Source organism: Dipodomys spectabilis, unplaced genomic scaffold (assembly GCF_019054845.1).
Source record: "Dipodomys spectabilis isolate Male_0828 unplaced genomic scaffold, ASM1905484v1 ptg000258l, whole genome shotgun sequence".
Taxonomy (NCBI): Eukaryota; Metazoa; Chordata; class Mammalia; order Rodentia; family Heteromyidae; genus Dipodomys; species Dipodomys spectabilis.
The window spans coordinates 675,249-690,691 of record NW_024870935.1 but is presented as its reverse complement, the minus strand read 5'-3'; positions in this window follow the sequence as shown (position 1 = coordinate 690,691).

Sequence of the window (15,443 nt, the reverse complement as noted above, 5' to 3'; positions counted from 1 at the left end):
ATACCTTTCTATAGAGCTGTTTCTGATTAATCTTAAAGGAAGAGAGATTCTGAGAAACAAGCCATTTGGGTAATAGGTTGTACTCCCCAGCCTCTATTTATCAGCCTCATTAGTTATTAAAATGATAAGTTGTGGGCAGAAAATCAAGTTATCTGAGGTCTTTAGGGGAAAGTGAGCGACTTGGGTCTTAAGAAAAAAACAAACAAGAACAGTAAAGCCAGCAAATAGTAGCTCCTTTAGACCACATGGAGTAAAAGTACAAAATGGGAAAGAAAAAAGAAAAAAAAAGCCCTGCACAATGTCCAATTTCAGTCATTGCCAAAGTTTGCAAAATATCATTTCATTTAGAAATGCTATAATTTAATGGCAAAGGAGGACATTTTGTTGGAACGCCTAGCGTAACAAACACTTTTCTCTCCACTTAACAGCTCTCCCCTGGCTTCAGCTCATGGAGAAAATAATAATTTGGATGTTTTGAATTATAGCAGTAATACTAAAGGCACTCTGGGCCCACCCAAATTCCCAGTGTTGATTGTGGTGTTAGGACTCAGGGAAGAATGCAGTAATGTTAGAACAGGCAAGTAAGCATGGGCTTAGGACATGGTTCAGGGTTTACTGCGGTCATATAGAGTAGCAGAGCTTTCTGTCAGGTTGCACACCAGGTCCTGTACCTTTTGCCAGGGAAGGGCTAAGACTGGGCTCTCTCAGCTGAGACAGGCCCAGGACTTTGGAGCATGGACAAGTTCCAAAGGGAAGAACGTGAGTCTGAGCATCTGGAGGTCTTGGATCTGCTCCTAGCTCTGTCACTAATGAGCCTAGTGACCTTGAGTAAATTCCCTGTCCTCGGTGGGCGGCCCTCCTCTATCAGTGCCATCACTGACATTGAGTACAGCCGAGACCCTTCAACATCATCCAGGTCTCAACTTGGCATTCATATTCTGCCTTGTCTCATTTGTACCTCTCCTAGGTGCCATTTTTATTACCCTTTACTTTCATAAATGCTATTTCCAAAACATACCAGTATCCTTTATACAATCTATGAAAGGAAACTGGTAAAAAAAAAAAAAAAAAACGTTTCACAAAACAAACTTGTATTATTTTACTCTACCCACCAATGCTGCATGCCTCAGAAGACAATAGCAGCAAAAATAAAAAGAGTGCATGCTTTATGCATAATACATACTTTCTATATAATATTTCTGAATGCTTTATGTATTTGTCAAAATACTGCAACCTGAATGTCTTCCCCATTTTGCAGATAAGGTAACTGAGGGAGAGGAAATAAACTTTAGATCTTCCTTCTCTGTGTTTTTAAGCGGTTATTAATGTACATCCCAGAATGAAGATTCTAAGAAGACTCAAAAGAGAACTTTTCAAAGAATAACATTATCAATACCAGTACTATTTGAAATTAAGTCTGTCCCACCCACCTAAAACCACTCCATGTGCCCTAGATAATAGATATTCCAGAGTTATGGCAGGGAGTGATCGAGCCACGGAGTAATTTAAGAGGTAGACAGCCCTCTAGCTACTTCCTCTGCTACTTCTGTCCTGTTTTCTCTTGTCTACCAGAATTAATTTCTTTTGGTATTTTAGGCATCACCTCATGATGAACCGTCCCAGATCTCTCTACATCAGGAGTAGAGGTACTTACTATTCCTACAAACATTTCAGTTATGGCTATCCCATTATATATGATAAGCTCTACTCTGACGGCAATTGATTATGTAAGTCTGTTCTAAATAGGACCATAAGGGCTGGGAAGGTGGCTCAGTGGTAGAGTGCTTGCCTTGCATGCATGAGGCCCTGGGTTCGATTCCTCAGCACCACATAAGCAAAAAGAACAAAGCCAGAAGTGGCACTGTGGCTCAAGTGGTAGAGCACTAGCCTTGAGCTGAAGAGCTGAGGGACAGTGCCCAGGCCCAGAGTTCAGGCCCCACAAATATAAATAAATAAATAATAAATAGGACCATAAATCTATAAAATCTCTAAGTCTTACATAAAATAAGCCACTTTAAACAAGACCATACTAAAGCTACCAGCACAACTATGTTTATTGCAGTATTATTTACCATAGCTAAGATATGGAACCAACCCAGATGCCCCTGGGTAGATGAATGGATCAAGAAAAGGTGGTGTACACACACATACACACACACACACACACACAAACATACACACACACACACACTCAAATTCTATGCCTCCATCAGAAAGAATGACATTGCCCCATTTGTTAGGAAATGGAAAGACTTGGAAAAATTATATTAAGTGAAGTAAGCCAGGCCCAAAGAAACATAGGTGCCATGGTTTCATTTGCAATAACTAGTATATGTCTGAAACAAGCAAAAAATGTCAGATAAGATATGTTAGGCAAAATGAACCCCAAGAGAAGGACACAAGTGGTTTTTTTCTTTCTTGCTATTGTTTCTAACATATTTATAAGGTGATGGTTTTGTTGCTTTGTATGTCCCTCTCCCCCCCGCCCCCCCGTTTTCACTGTATTTGAGGTTGGTATAATTTGGGTCGGAGAAGGGAAAAAAACAAATAGTTTAAATAGGGATACAGGTGGACCCATTGCAACAATGAGATGTACAAAATGCTATGTTGAACAACGAACTTTACAATTGGGGTGGTGAGTGTAGTAGTGGAGATGGGAAGGAATTATAGGGGTGAAAAAGGAGGAGACACCAACGCTTGATAAGAAATGTACTCATTACCTTGCTCATGTGATTATAACCCCTCTGTACAGTATTTTCACAATATAAAACATTTTTAAAAAGTGAAAAATAAATAAGAGTAACTTTGGAAGTAGTTAGAAATAAAATACTGAATACAAATGCTACCTTCTATAAATCCGCTATGGAAACTGTTTCACTGTGGGTTGGACTAGATGAGACTCTTTCAACAAGAATTCAATGACCTTTGATCAGACTGGCTTTGTTCTCCATATTACTTCCTGCCAGGTTAAGTTTAGTTGCTTGGGTTTGTTTGGTTGTTTTAGAGGTTTGTTTGTTGTTGTTGTTGTTCTGCTAGTACTTTTATGGTGCTCACATTGAGTCATGGCCATCAAGAACTCCTTAAGTATGAGTGTGCATGAACCCTTCCGAAAGTATTGAAGGATATCAGAAAACATAGCTCCTTGGTGTGGTGACTCTATCTTTTAGTCTTCTTTGGCTAATTTTTTTGCTTCCATCTCCTTTTCCTTCTCTTTATGAGCTACATTGACCTACGTACTTATTACCATTAACTTGTTTAAAGACCGTACCTTCTGTAGCAAACACAGCTTTTATGTCCCAGACTGGATGATATTTGGGGGTCAAAAAGTTATGAGAAATAAACAAGTCAAATCATGATCACTTCTAATTTATAGGTATTTGTTTTCCTAACTTGATTTGATTTAAAAAATTCTTTTAAGTCAGTGTAGTGATTCACTGCTGTAATCCCAGCACTCAGGATACTGAGGCAGGAAGATAACTAATTTAAATCGATGTGGGTTAAATAGGTAGACTATAACTAAAAAAGTAAACCACATCTTGGACAGCAGGGACTGATGGGCTCAGTTATTAAAGTAATTAATTACTAGTTTAATTAATTCAGTTCAATATTTCAGCAAACACTGGAATCTGTCATTTAATCTTAACTTCAACAGTCAAAGAGACAAAGAGAGAATACTTCTTAAGGAGGTTTCTGACTCCATTCTGTATTGCTCCTGTCCTTAGAAAGTTTCTTTCACATGGAATGGCAATTTTTCTCCCTAGGACTTTCAGTAGTTATTTTCACTTCCATTCAATGATATGGTTTTAGCAAGAGTTGATGTCTGTTCAAAAGAAAAGGCTTTTGCAGGGGCTGGGAAGGTGGCTCAGTGGTAGAGCGCTTGCCTTGCATGCATGAGGCCCTGGGTTGCATTCCTCAGCACCACATAAGCAAAAAGAAAAAAGCCAGAAATGGCACTGTGGCTCAAGTGGTAGAGCGCTAGCCTTGAGCTGAAGAGCTGAGGGACAGCACTCAGGCCCAGAGTTCAGGCCACACAACCGGAACCCCCGCCCCCTGCAAAAAAAAAAGAAAGAAAGAAAGGGCTTTTGCAAATAAGGGAAACCATAGGACCTATGTTTCTAGTATATGTCTGGGACAAGCAGAAAAGGTCAAAAGCTATGTACATATGACCAGATAAGATGATGTTAAGCGAAATGAACCCCAAGATAGGGACACAAGTGGTTTTTTCTTTCTTGCTATTGTTCCTAACGTATTTATAATGTACCATGTGATTTTTTTTGTTTCTTTGTATGTTCCTCCCCCATGGTATAACCCCTGTTTTCACTGTATTTGATGTCAGTGCCCTGCATATTGTATATAAACTTCTCTAATTTGGGAAGAGGAAGGAAAAAAAAACAAAATGCTTAAATAGGGATACAGGTTGACCCACTGTAACAATAAGATGTACAAGACACTATGTTGAAAAACGAACTTTACAGTTTAGGTGGGGGTAGGGATGGGGGGGTGGGTAGTTGTGGAGGTGGGAGGGAAGAGATGGTAGGGGACAGAGAGAGGAGGTAACAATGCTTGATAGGACCTTGCTCATGTAACTGTAACCCCTCTGTACAGTATTTTTACAATAAAAAATGTATTTAAAAAAGAAAAGGCTTTTATTCCCTCATGTTATGAGATAATTCTTACCCTTAGACTCCTTACCCTTTTAAACAGCATCACTCATTGTCTCAAATCTTCAGATGCTGTGAATGCCAGAGCCAGATTTCTTGCCCTTCAAAAGTCAGAATGACCCAAGTTCTGAATATACTCTACACCTGCTTTCAGATCTCAGCTCTATAGCCTGGTAGAATTTCTGAGCCTTGGTGGCCTTATCTTTAGAATAGATACAATTATCATACCAACAGACCTCACTTATTTACTGAGGACTCAAAGTCAGATACCACACAAACAACATGATGATATAGGAACTTGCATTTAATAATCACTCAGAAATCAGTTATTAACAGGCCAGGTGGAAACTGATGAGAAGAGGTAACCCTTGGAGATCCCACCGGTCATCTATAAGGTAAAATAATTTCTGTTAATAAAGCCCATTGGCATTAGCCATATCTTGGTTCACTTGAGTCTGTGCTCGTCAAAACCTTCAGATCTTTGTTTTAATATACACATATAATTTGCTGTTAAACCCATTAAAAGCAGGGTTATATACTCATCCTTACTATATTTTTCTGCAGTTCGACCTACCATTAAAATGTGTTGAGGTAAGTTCAATTCTTAATTCACCCTACGTGCCATGCTCCATGATTCTGTCCCATCTTCAGATGTGCTAATGATCCCATTTCTCATCATTAAAGTTTGATGAAATTTAGACCATGTTCAAGGTAAAGAACCATGTCCTGTGGTTTTATGAATATTCTTTGGACAACAGACCAAAACCATCATTTTATGGATGAGGATAGTAACATTCAGAATGTATATATGTGCCATCATCATAAACTATCACCAAATGATTATCTCCCAAAAATCAATCAAAGGTTCACTGAGAAAGTTTCCAAGTGTTTCTATGAACAAACAAGCCTAAAAACTGTGTCTATTTTCTCATTTTTTGATATATAGAAAGATACACTTGATCCCTAGCTCCTTCCTCTTGTTCCTCTCTCTGCTTTATGTGAGCAACTTTGCTAGGCTGTGATCAATGCTGTTATGATCTTCTATTTCACCATAGGCTTACAGCAAGATAACAACCCATCTGAAGCCTCCCAACTAGTGGGCCAAAACAAATCCTTTCTCCCTGAAGCCATCCTCTCAGTATGTTGTCACAGTGACACATGTCTGACTAACAAAACAGCTTTCTAATATACTTTGCCTTGGGATCACCATAACCAGTCTCATTTTACTTCCAGCCATGACATGACCCCAGAAAGCAAGGGTTCCTGGGAGTGAGGTCAAACTTCAACTTGCCTGGAGGAGGTAGCTCAGTGGACAAGCACTTGCCTAGCATATATGAGGACCTGGGTTTGATCTCCATTACTACACAATAAATTTAAAGGAAAATAAAGGTGCAATCCTCCAATCCAACATCCCATTCTCTTTCCTACTTTATTTTTTCCATGCCATTTAGCACGTACTACCCAATGCTCCACATTTTGTTTGTTTTGTTTATTCTCCATCTCCTTGTAACTAGACAACAAGCTCCATGCTGGCAAGGATAGTCTGCTCCCTGCTTTATGGGCAGTACTTTGGAGCAGCATAGCACTAATGGTTGGTGCTTAAAAAGAAACTATAGTTCAGATCAAAACAGAGGGGCTAAATGAATTATATCCTCTCAGAGGACAAGGATCCTGCCTTAGGTTAGCTTTGATTTATTTATGATGTGATACCATCTGCTGAGTGGGTCTTTATTACACTAGAAATGAATATTATTACTCAGATAGGTATCCGTATATACAGGGAGGCTATTAGGCTCAGAAACCACATTCTGCCTCCCCTGATGATCTCATCACTAGGTCTTGCATGAGTATGACTCATAAACCCACAACGTCAAACCTGACCCTACTCGATACCACAGTCTACATCTCTGGCTTTACTGGACATATCTATGACCCCATGTGGCTCAAACTCAGTAGGTCTAGAATTGGAACTAATACTTCCTCCCTGCCAACATCTGTAAAGACATAAAAGCAACCTTCCCAAGTTCTATTATTTAGATATCTATTTATATTGCTGGCAAATCTAAGGCAATTTTTCAAACTCCTTCTTCCCTATGTCTCTATTATGTCATAAATATATAATATATAGACACATGTAGCTATGAATATTATAATATATGCACAAGAATATTGATTGATTGGTCAATTTGTCTAGAGATAAACATAGATGATCTGGCCAGCTTTTACCTCTGACTTATTCCCATCTTATTATCAGGATTCAATAATTTTTCCTTCTCAGTCTCTCTGCCCATTCATTCTCAATAACTAATTTCTAATTTGGGGCTTTTGAAACTATGAACCATGTCTATCAGAAATTATGAAATAATTTTATGCTGTAAGTAATATTAAAATAAAAATAGAACATAATAGAAGAAGATAGGTAAGAAAAATAATCTGCATTAAAAGTAACAGGCATCATAGAAAGAATCAATTAAAACAAAGAGTTGGTTCTTTGAAAAAATTAACAAAATTGACAGACCCTTAGCAAATCTTATCAGAAAAAGAACACACCAAAATAAATAAACTCAGAGATGAGAATGGAAACATCACCACAGAAACAACCAAGATTCAGAACATTATAAGGGAATACTTCTCAAAACTTCATGCTAGTAAGTTTGAGAACTTAGCAGAAATGGACCTTTTCCTAGCAAATATTGACATGCCAAAACTAAACCAAGATGAGTTAAGCCATCTTAACAGGCCCATATCAAGTGTTGAAATAGAAACAGCAATAAGAGACCGCCCATCTAAGAAAAGCCCAGGATCAGATGGTTTTACAGTATTCTACAAGGTCTTCAAAGCAGAGCTCACACCAATACTCCTCCAACTCTTCAATGAAATTGAAAGAGAAAGATCACTACCAAACTCATTCTAGGAAGTCATCATAACCCTCATCCCAAAACCAGGCAGGGACTCATCAAAGAAAGAGAACTATAGACCCATTTCTTTGATGAACATTGATGTAAAACTTCTCAACAAAATTCTAGCCAATCGACTTCAAGAATTCATCCAAACAATCATACACCATGATCAAACAGGATTCACTTCAGGGATGCAAAGCTGGTTCAATATACGCAAATCAATTAATATAATTCATCACATCAACAGGAGCAAGGATAAGAACCACATGGTTATCTCAATAGATGCAGAAAAAGCATTTGACAAGATCCAACACCCCTTTATGATAAAGGTTCTGGAAAAATTAGGAATCCATGGAACATTCCTCAATACAATAAAGGCTGTATATGACAAACCTACAGCCAGCATTGTACTTAATGGTGAAAAACTAAACCATTTCCTCTTAACTCAGGAACCAGACAAGGATGTCCACTTTCTCCACAGCTCTTCAATCCAGTATTAGAATGCCTAGCTACAGCAATAAGACAAGATGCAAACATAAAGGGGATTCAACTAGGGAAAGAAGAAATAAAACTCTCCCTCTTTGCAGATGACATGATCTTGTATTTAAAGAATCCCACAGCCTCCACTGCCAAATTACTCAAGTTGATTCAAAACTTTGGCAAAGTAGCAGGTTATAAAATTAACCCTCAAAAATCAATGGCTCTTCTGTATGCTAACAATGAGAAAAGTGTGGCTGAAATTAAGAAAGCAACTCCATTCGGTAATAGCCCCACAAAAAATAAAATACCTAGGAATTAACTTAACCAAAGAAGTGAAGGACCTCTATGATGAAAACTTTAAAAACTTGAAAAAGAAAATCAAAACAGAACTTAGAAAGTGGCAAAAAACTCCTATGCTCCTGGATTGGAAAGAGCAACATGGTGAAAATGGCAATACTTCCCAAGGCTATCTACAAATTCAATGCGATACTTATCAATATTCCATCCTCATTCTTCAAGGAAATAGAAGAGGCAATCCAAAAATTCATATGGAACAATAAAAGAACCCGAATAGCAAAAAAGATCCTCAAAAGAAAGAACAGTGCTGGAGGAATATCAATACCAGATTTCAAACTCTACTACAAAGCCATAGTAATCAAAACAGCTTGGTACTGGCACAAGAACAGATCTCAGGACCAGTGGAATAGAATTGAAAACCCACAAATGAACCTACAGACCTATAGCCATCTAATCTTCGATAAGGGAACTAAAAAAAAATAGAATGGAAGAAAGACAGCCTCTTCAGTAAATGGTGCTGGCAAAATAGGTTAACTACTTGCAGAAAACTAAAGCTAGATCCTTATATATCACCCTGCACCAGAATCAACTCCAAATGGATCAAAGACCTCTGAGTCAAAGCAGACACCCTGAAAACATCACAGGATGTAATAGGAGAAACTTGGCACAGGCCGAAATTTTCTTAATAGAGACCCAGAAACACAACAAATCAAAGCAAGGTTGGACAAATGGGATTGCATGAAATTGCAGAGCTTTTGCATGGCAAAGGACATAGCTAGCAAGATTAATAGAAAGCCCACAGATTGGGAGAAGATCTTCACTAGCCACACAATGGACAAGGGTCTCATATCTAAAATATACCTGGAACTCAAAAAATTAAATCCCCCAACAACAAATCTTCAAAGAAACAACTTCCCAATAAATAAGTGGGCTAAAGACTTAAAGAGAAACTTCTCTGAAGAGGAAAGAAGGATGGCCAATAGACACATGAAGAAATGCTCAACCTCCCTAGCCATAAAAGAAATGCAAATCAAAACAACATTGAGATACTACCTCACCCCAGTTAGAATGGCTATCATCAAGAACTCTAATAACAACAGATGCTGGAGGGGATGTGGACAGAAGGGAACCTTACTGCATTGTTGGTGGGAGTGTAAACTTGTTCATCCACTTTGGAAAGCAGTATGGAGGTTCTTCAAAAGACTCCACATAGAGCTCCCCTATGACCCAGCAATCCCACTTTTGGGCATTTACCCAAATGATCACAAACACGCCCATATTAAAGTTACCAGCACAACTATGTTTATTGCAGCATTATTTACCATAGCTAAGATATGGAACCAACCCAGATGCCCCTCAGTAGATGAATGGATCAAGAAAATGTGGTACATTGTTGGTGGGAATGTAAACTTGTTCAACCACTTTGGAAAGCAGTATGGAGGTTCCTCAAAAGACTCCACATAGAGCTCCCCTATGACCCAGCAATCCCACTTTTGGGCATTTACCCAAATGCTTACAAACAAGACCGCACTAAAGCTACCAGCACAACTATGTTTATTGCAGCATTATTTACCATAGCTAAGATATGGAACCAACCCAGATGCCCCTCAGTAGATGAATGGATCAAGAAAATGTAGTATATATACACAATGGAATTCTATGCCTCCATCAGAAAGAATGACATTGCCCCATTTGTTAGGAAATGGAAAAACTTGGAAAAAATTATATTAAGTGAAGTAAGCCAGGCCCAAAGAAACATAGGTCCCATGGTTTCCCTTATTTGCAATATCTAGTACATGTATAAGTCAAGCGGAAAAGGTCAGATAATGTGATGTTAGGAAAATGAACCCTTAGATATGTATTTTAATGCTTTTTTCTTTCATGCATTTGTTTCTAATGCATTTATAAGATTATCTCTTTGTTGCTTTGTATGTCCCTCCCCCACAGTATAACCCTTGCTTTCACTATATTTGATGTCAGTAAAACTTGTGGAGGAGATGGGGAAAAACAAGTCGTTTTTCCTGTTGCAACAATGAGAAGTACAAGTTGTCATGTCGAAAACGAGCTTTACAACGTTGGGGCCGGGCGGTGGGGGGGGGGGGGGGTTGGGGGGGAAGCAGGGAAGGGATGTGAAGGGTAAACAAAGGAGGAGGCTGCAATGCTTCATAAGAAATGTACGCATTATCCTGCCCATGTAATTGTAACCCTTCTGTACACTATGTTCACAAAAAAATTAAATTAAATTTAAAAAAAAAGAAAATGTGGTATATATACACAATGGAATTCTATGCCTCCATCAGAAAGAATGGCATTGCCCCATTTGTTAGGAAATGGAAAGACTTGGAAAAAATTGTATTAAGTGAAGTAAGCTAGGCCCAAAGAAACTTAGGACCCATGGTTTCCTCCCTTATTTGCAATAACTAGTATATGTCTGAGTCAAGTAGAAAAAGTCAGATAAGTTGATGTTAGGGAAATGAACCCTAAGATATGTATTCAAATGTTTTTTTTCTTTCAGGTGATTGTTTCTAACACATTTATAAGATTATTTCTTTGTTGCTTTGTATGTCCCTCCCCCATGTTATAACCCCTGCTTTCACTGTATTTGATGTTGGTATAATTTGTGGAGGGGAAGGGAAAAAACAAATCGTTTCAATAGGGATACAGGTGGATCCATTGCAACAATGAGATGTACAAGTGGTTATGTGGAAAAACGGATTTTACACCTTTGGTAGGGGGGAAGGAGGATTGGGTGGGGAGGGTGGGGGGTGGGGGTGGGATGGGAAGGGGAAACAAAGGAGGAGGCTACAATGCTTGATAAGAAATGTACTCATTATCTTGCCCATGTAATTGTAACCCCCCTGTACAGTATTTTCACAATAAAAAATAAAAAAAGTAACAGGCATAATAGTTTTAAAATAGGTACACATAAGCTCTGAATATGGATTTTCAAAGTTGCAGCACAAATTTAACAAGGAAAGTAGATTCTGTCACCCCTCTTCCTAAAACATTTAACAACTCCCCATTAGCTTCTGAGTTAAATCCAAAGAAACTAACCCATTATTCCATAGTTTCTAAACTCAGGCTCTACCTTTCTTTTCTAGCTCATTTTCTAACACTCTCCTAATTGTACTTTTACTGCTCTTCATGCTAAAACACTTTGTGCTTCTCAAATACACTGAGATTCCTACCAACTTTTCAGGTGTTGTTCTGTCTTCTATTGCAGTAACTGCCAAGTAGGGAGTGTGGCTTTGCTACCTGAGCACATTTGGCAATGCCTTTGGGGCCTTTTTACTTCAAGTATGGTGGGACATGTTAGTATCTTTCATAGGCAGAGGCTGAAGATGCTGCTAAGTAGCCTACATAGCAGAGATCAGTCACCGGCAATTAAAAAAAAAATCTATCACACGTGTCAATAATATCTATCCTAAGTGCCGTGTTGAGAAACCCTACCTCAGAAAGTAGTTCTCATTGATGTAAGTCACTTAAAGATTCAGAAAATCCAGAGTGCTAGGCTGTACCCTCAGTGGTATGTTTCCAGAGATGAAGAAAGAGATACAAGAACTAGCATTTTTAAGATGTTCCTAGAACTCTGGGCTGTGGACTGTAAGAACAATTGTATGGATAGAAGTGACCTCTTCTTAACACTTATTAGGGTTTATCATGGGATTCAAGTGCCGCTTGTTTCATGGAGGCTTTCCTGACAGAGCTCCGTGTTCTCCCATTCCTCTAGTTGGCCTGTCTTTTGCCTTAGCTCACTCCTGGACTTTTCTTTCCCTCACATTTTACCTAATGATAGAGAAAAAGTACTGAGATTCACACCTAGGACCTTCAGTTGCTTCCTGCCCCAAAGCCTTGGGCGAGTTCCTCATTTGAACCATCTTTGTCTTAACCGTCCGGGGCACTCATCTCTCTGGCTAGTCAACTGTAATCCCTTTCTTACTATTTTCCTCCCACATGGGAAATTATCAAAGAGCTAAATATTGGAGTTCAAAAAGTCAGTGATCTACATGGGAAACTAAGTAACTAAGGGGCATAAGGAGGAAGGTAGAAAGGAAATAAGCAGCTAGCAGACTGACTTCTGTTCTCTAGAATCAGATCTATCTGTTATTTCTATGCTGGACACTGAAAATGAGCATGAAAAAAAAAGGTAAGTTCTAGAACTTCTCTGAACATAATGTAGAAACTTATGTCCACCATGCTTGCAACAAATGGGTTCTAAATGTGGTCTTTAATCACTTTCCTACATTGTCCTAACACCACTGTAAGTGATTTTCACTCCCATCCCCTATGACAATTTGCAACAAGAACGTTTAATCTCATCTGATCAAACACATGATTCTTAAACATTCTCTTCTTTCCCAAAGTATCCTTACTGGCTAGGAAAACACTGGTCACACTTAAAATTAAGTGTCATGAGCAAGGATTTAATTTAGACTTAATAAGACAGTTATTACATGTTAAATACCATATGGTTATTAAAAACATATTTATTGAGGTTTAACAAGTATGTCAAGACAATCCTCCATAAACAGCAGGAACTGTTAACAGGATATAGTTATGGATTCTTACATCAGGCTATGTATCTTGTGCATGGATATACTTTATACCAGACCATTAAAAATATAATGAAGGCTCTCCCAGGGCCTCCATCTGGGAGGGCAGAAAGAACAGTGAATTTGTGTGCCGCACACTCACCCCTGGAGACCTAGGATCAGTTCCGGTTTGAGATGGGCATGAAAAATGAGCTCGGGGGTCTTCTGCTTGTCCTCATTTGTGTTGTCTGCACAGCCAAGTGCATCATGTGGCATGATTGATGAGGGCCATTTAGGGGAGCTTGCTGGGTGGGGGAAGAGGAGTTCAGGGGAGTCACTTGGAATAAGTCAGAGGGAGGGTCCTCATGGGGACTTGGGTCAGGTGCCGATGGTTGCCAGTTCTCAGCTTGCTGGTAAATATGAACGTGTGTGCGAATGCACATGTGTGTACGTGTGTGATGCACAATGGCATCTAGGATAGCGGTTGAGACAGATGATTGCCTCTGCTGTGTGTTTGGTGACGTTTCTCCTCTAAGTCTTAGAACCACATGTGGTGTTGTGCAGACTTGTGTTGTTTCTTAGCAAGGAAAGTGGGCTGAAAGAGGGAGCCTCCCACCTTCCCACCCAGCCCTCCTCCAGCTGCAGCCGTAGGGCTCTGTAATCCTGTGGTAACGTCCTGACATGAGGGTGCCCGGCCGGCAGGATGACCTCACAGGAGAATGTGGCCAGAGGACCTCAGATGGGCTATGAGTAAGGAGACCAGCAAAAACTAATATCCTGAGCAGTTAGAAACAGGCCCAAGAAAATTATTCATAAATATTTGAAGAGCAACAAGGTCTGGGTTTTGAGAGAGCAGCTGTTGGTTTCTAGGTTGCTCCTTTTCAAGGGAGCTTTTTAAGGTTTCTGTTCCATGCCAAGCCCCACACTGCCCTCAGCTGCCTCTCCCACACAAAGCACACGGCGTTTGAGAATCATTACTACACGTATCAGCAACCCAAGAGGTTTCCAGGTAGTGACCCAAGATGTTCGTGAGGAATATTCATCGGTCTTTAGAATCTTGTTTAGAATTCCTCCTACTGTTTTCTGAGATTGTGTGTGTGGTGCGTGTGTGTCCAAGACAGAAATAGAGAAAAGGATATATAATCTTCATGTCAGCACAATGAACAGACCCAACTGCATGAGGATAATTATGTTTTACAGTTTTACTAAACACAAGAAACTATTTTCTCAAGCCATTTAATTGAAACAGCATCATGGGTTATACCTTCATTGTAATAAAACTCCACTGTGTGTCCAAGCACCAGGGGATTTATTAACTTGCTCTGAGCTCTGAGAATCAGCAGGCAGGGTCAGACGCGGCTAGTGATGATGACATCATCCATTTTGGCAGCTCTTTTCAACTGGTGTTGAGTGAGGTAATGTCCCCAAAATTAAAACTGACAGCAAGATTAATGATGATAGATTCACTGACTTTTTTCATGATTTAAATTGGTGTTCTGTTTCTTCCATTCTGGATAGCCAAGAGAGCTTCATACCATTAGCTTGGCATATTAGCAGAGCAGATAACAGGAGTCCATTCTTTGTGCCTCTGGGGACAGGCAGGGACATCAGGGTTAGAGGTGATTTAGAGATGGGGGCCAAAGGAAGACACACCCTCACTGGAGTCTCTCACAAAGGTTAAGGCTGTAAGCTATGTTGCCTTTACCAGATCAACAAATCCATGTGGATTCATTACTCTATGCATGCAAGGTTATGTATTCAGTGGGGAGAGGTAGCTATGGGCAGGGAATACCTCATCATTGGATCTTGTTCTACTGAGTCAGAATTTGCAATGCCTTGAATTAGAGTTGGGTGGATCTTGCCCTTTATACTTTCCACAATGAAAAAGTTTACCAGGGATATTGGGAGCATAAAGAACATTCTAAGCTTTTTTAAAGATAATGATCCATTTTGTCAACCTTCTTAGAGATTTTGCTATCCTACAAACACTATATTCCTAATTAGCTAATTATTCTACTCCCACTCTACTGTAAAGTCCTTAAGCATGGGGATTAACTGTTTCTATTATTATAATTCCAGCCATTATCACAGCAGCATAGAGTAGGCACTCCAAAATATTTGTTGAATGTATGTGCTTTAAAGTAAATCCCTACAGAACTTCTCATGAGAATCTTAATCTCCTAACTGTACTTGTGGGGCATACTTTCATATAACAAACACTTTGAAAATATGCTCGAAATTATATATACTAGTCTATGTGGACCTATCTCACTAGTCTGAAATAATGTACTTTACTAGTTTGCTTTTTTAAAAAAAGAAATAAAGGAAGAAAAAGCAATGTCATTTGTAAGTACACTAAGTAGACACAGTGCAGAGTAACACTAATCTCACTATGACTCTGAGACCTGTCCATGGGTTCAGTGTTTATCTTGTAACCTTACGTTGCATTGAATTTGTCTAGGGTGAGTATAAACTGGGAAGTATAAACTCTGCCCTGTAAAAATGGTGTACATGGCAGAGGGTAAGGCTGCAGGCATTGTCTGAGGGGGAGAGGGTATTCTGGTTAAATCTTG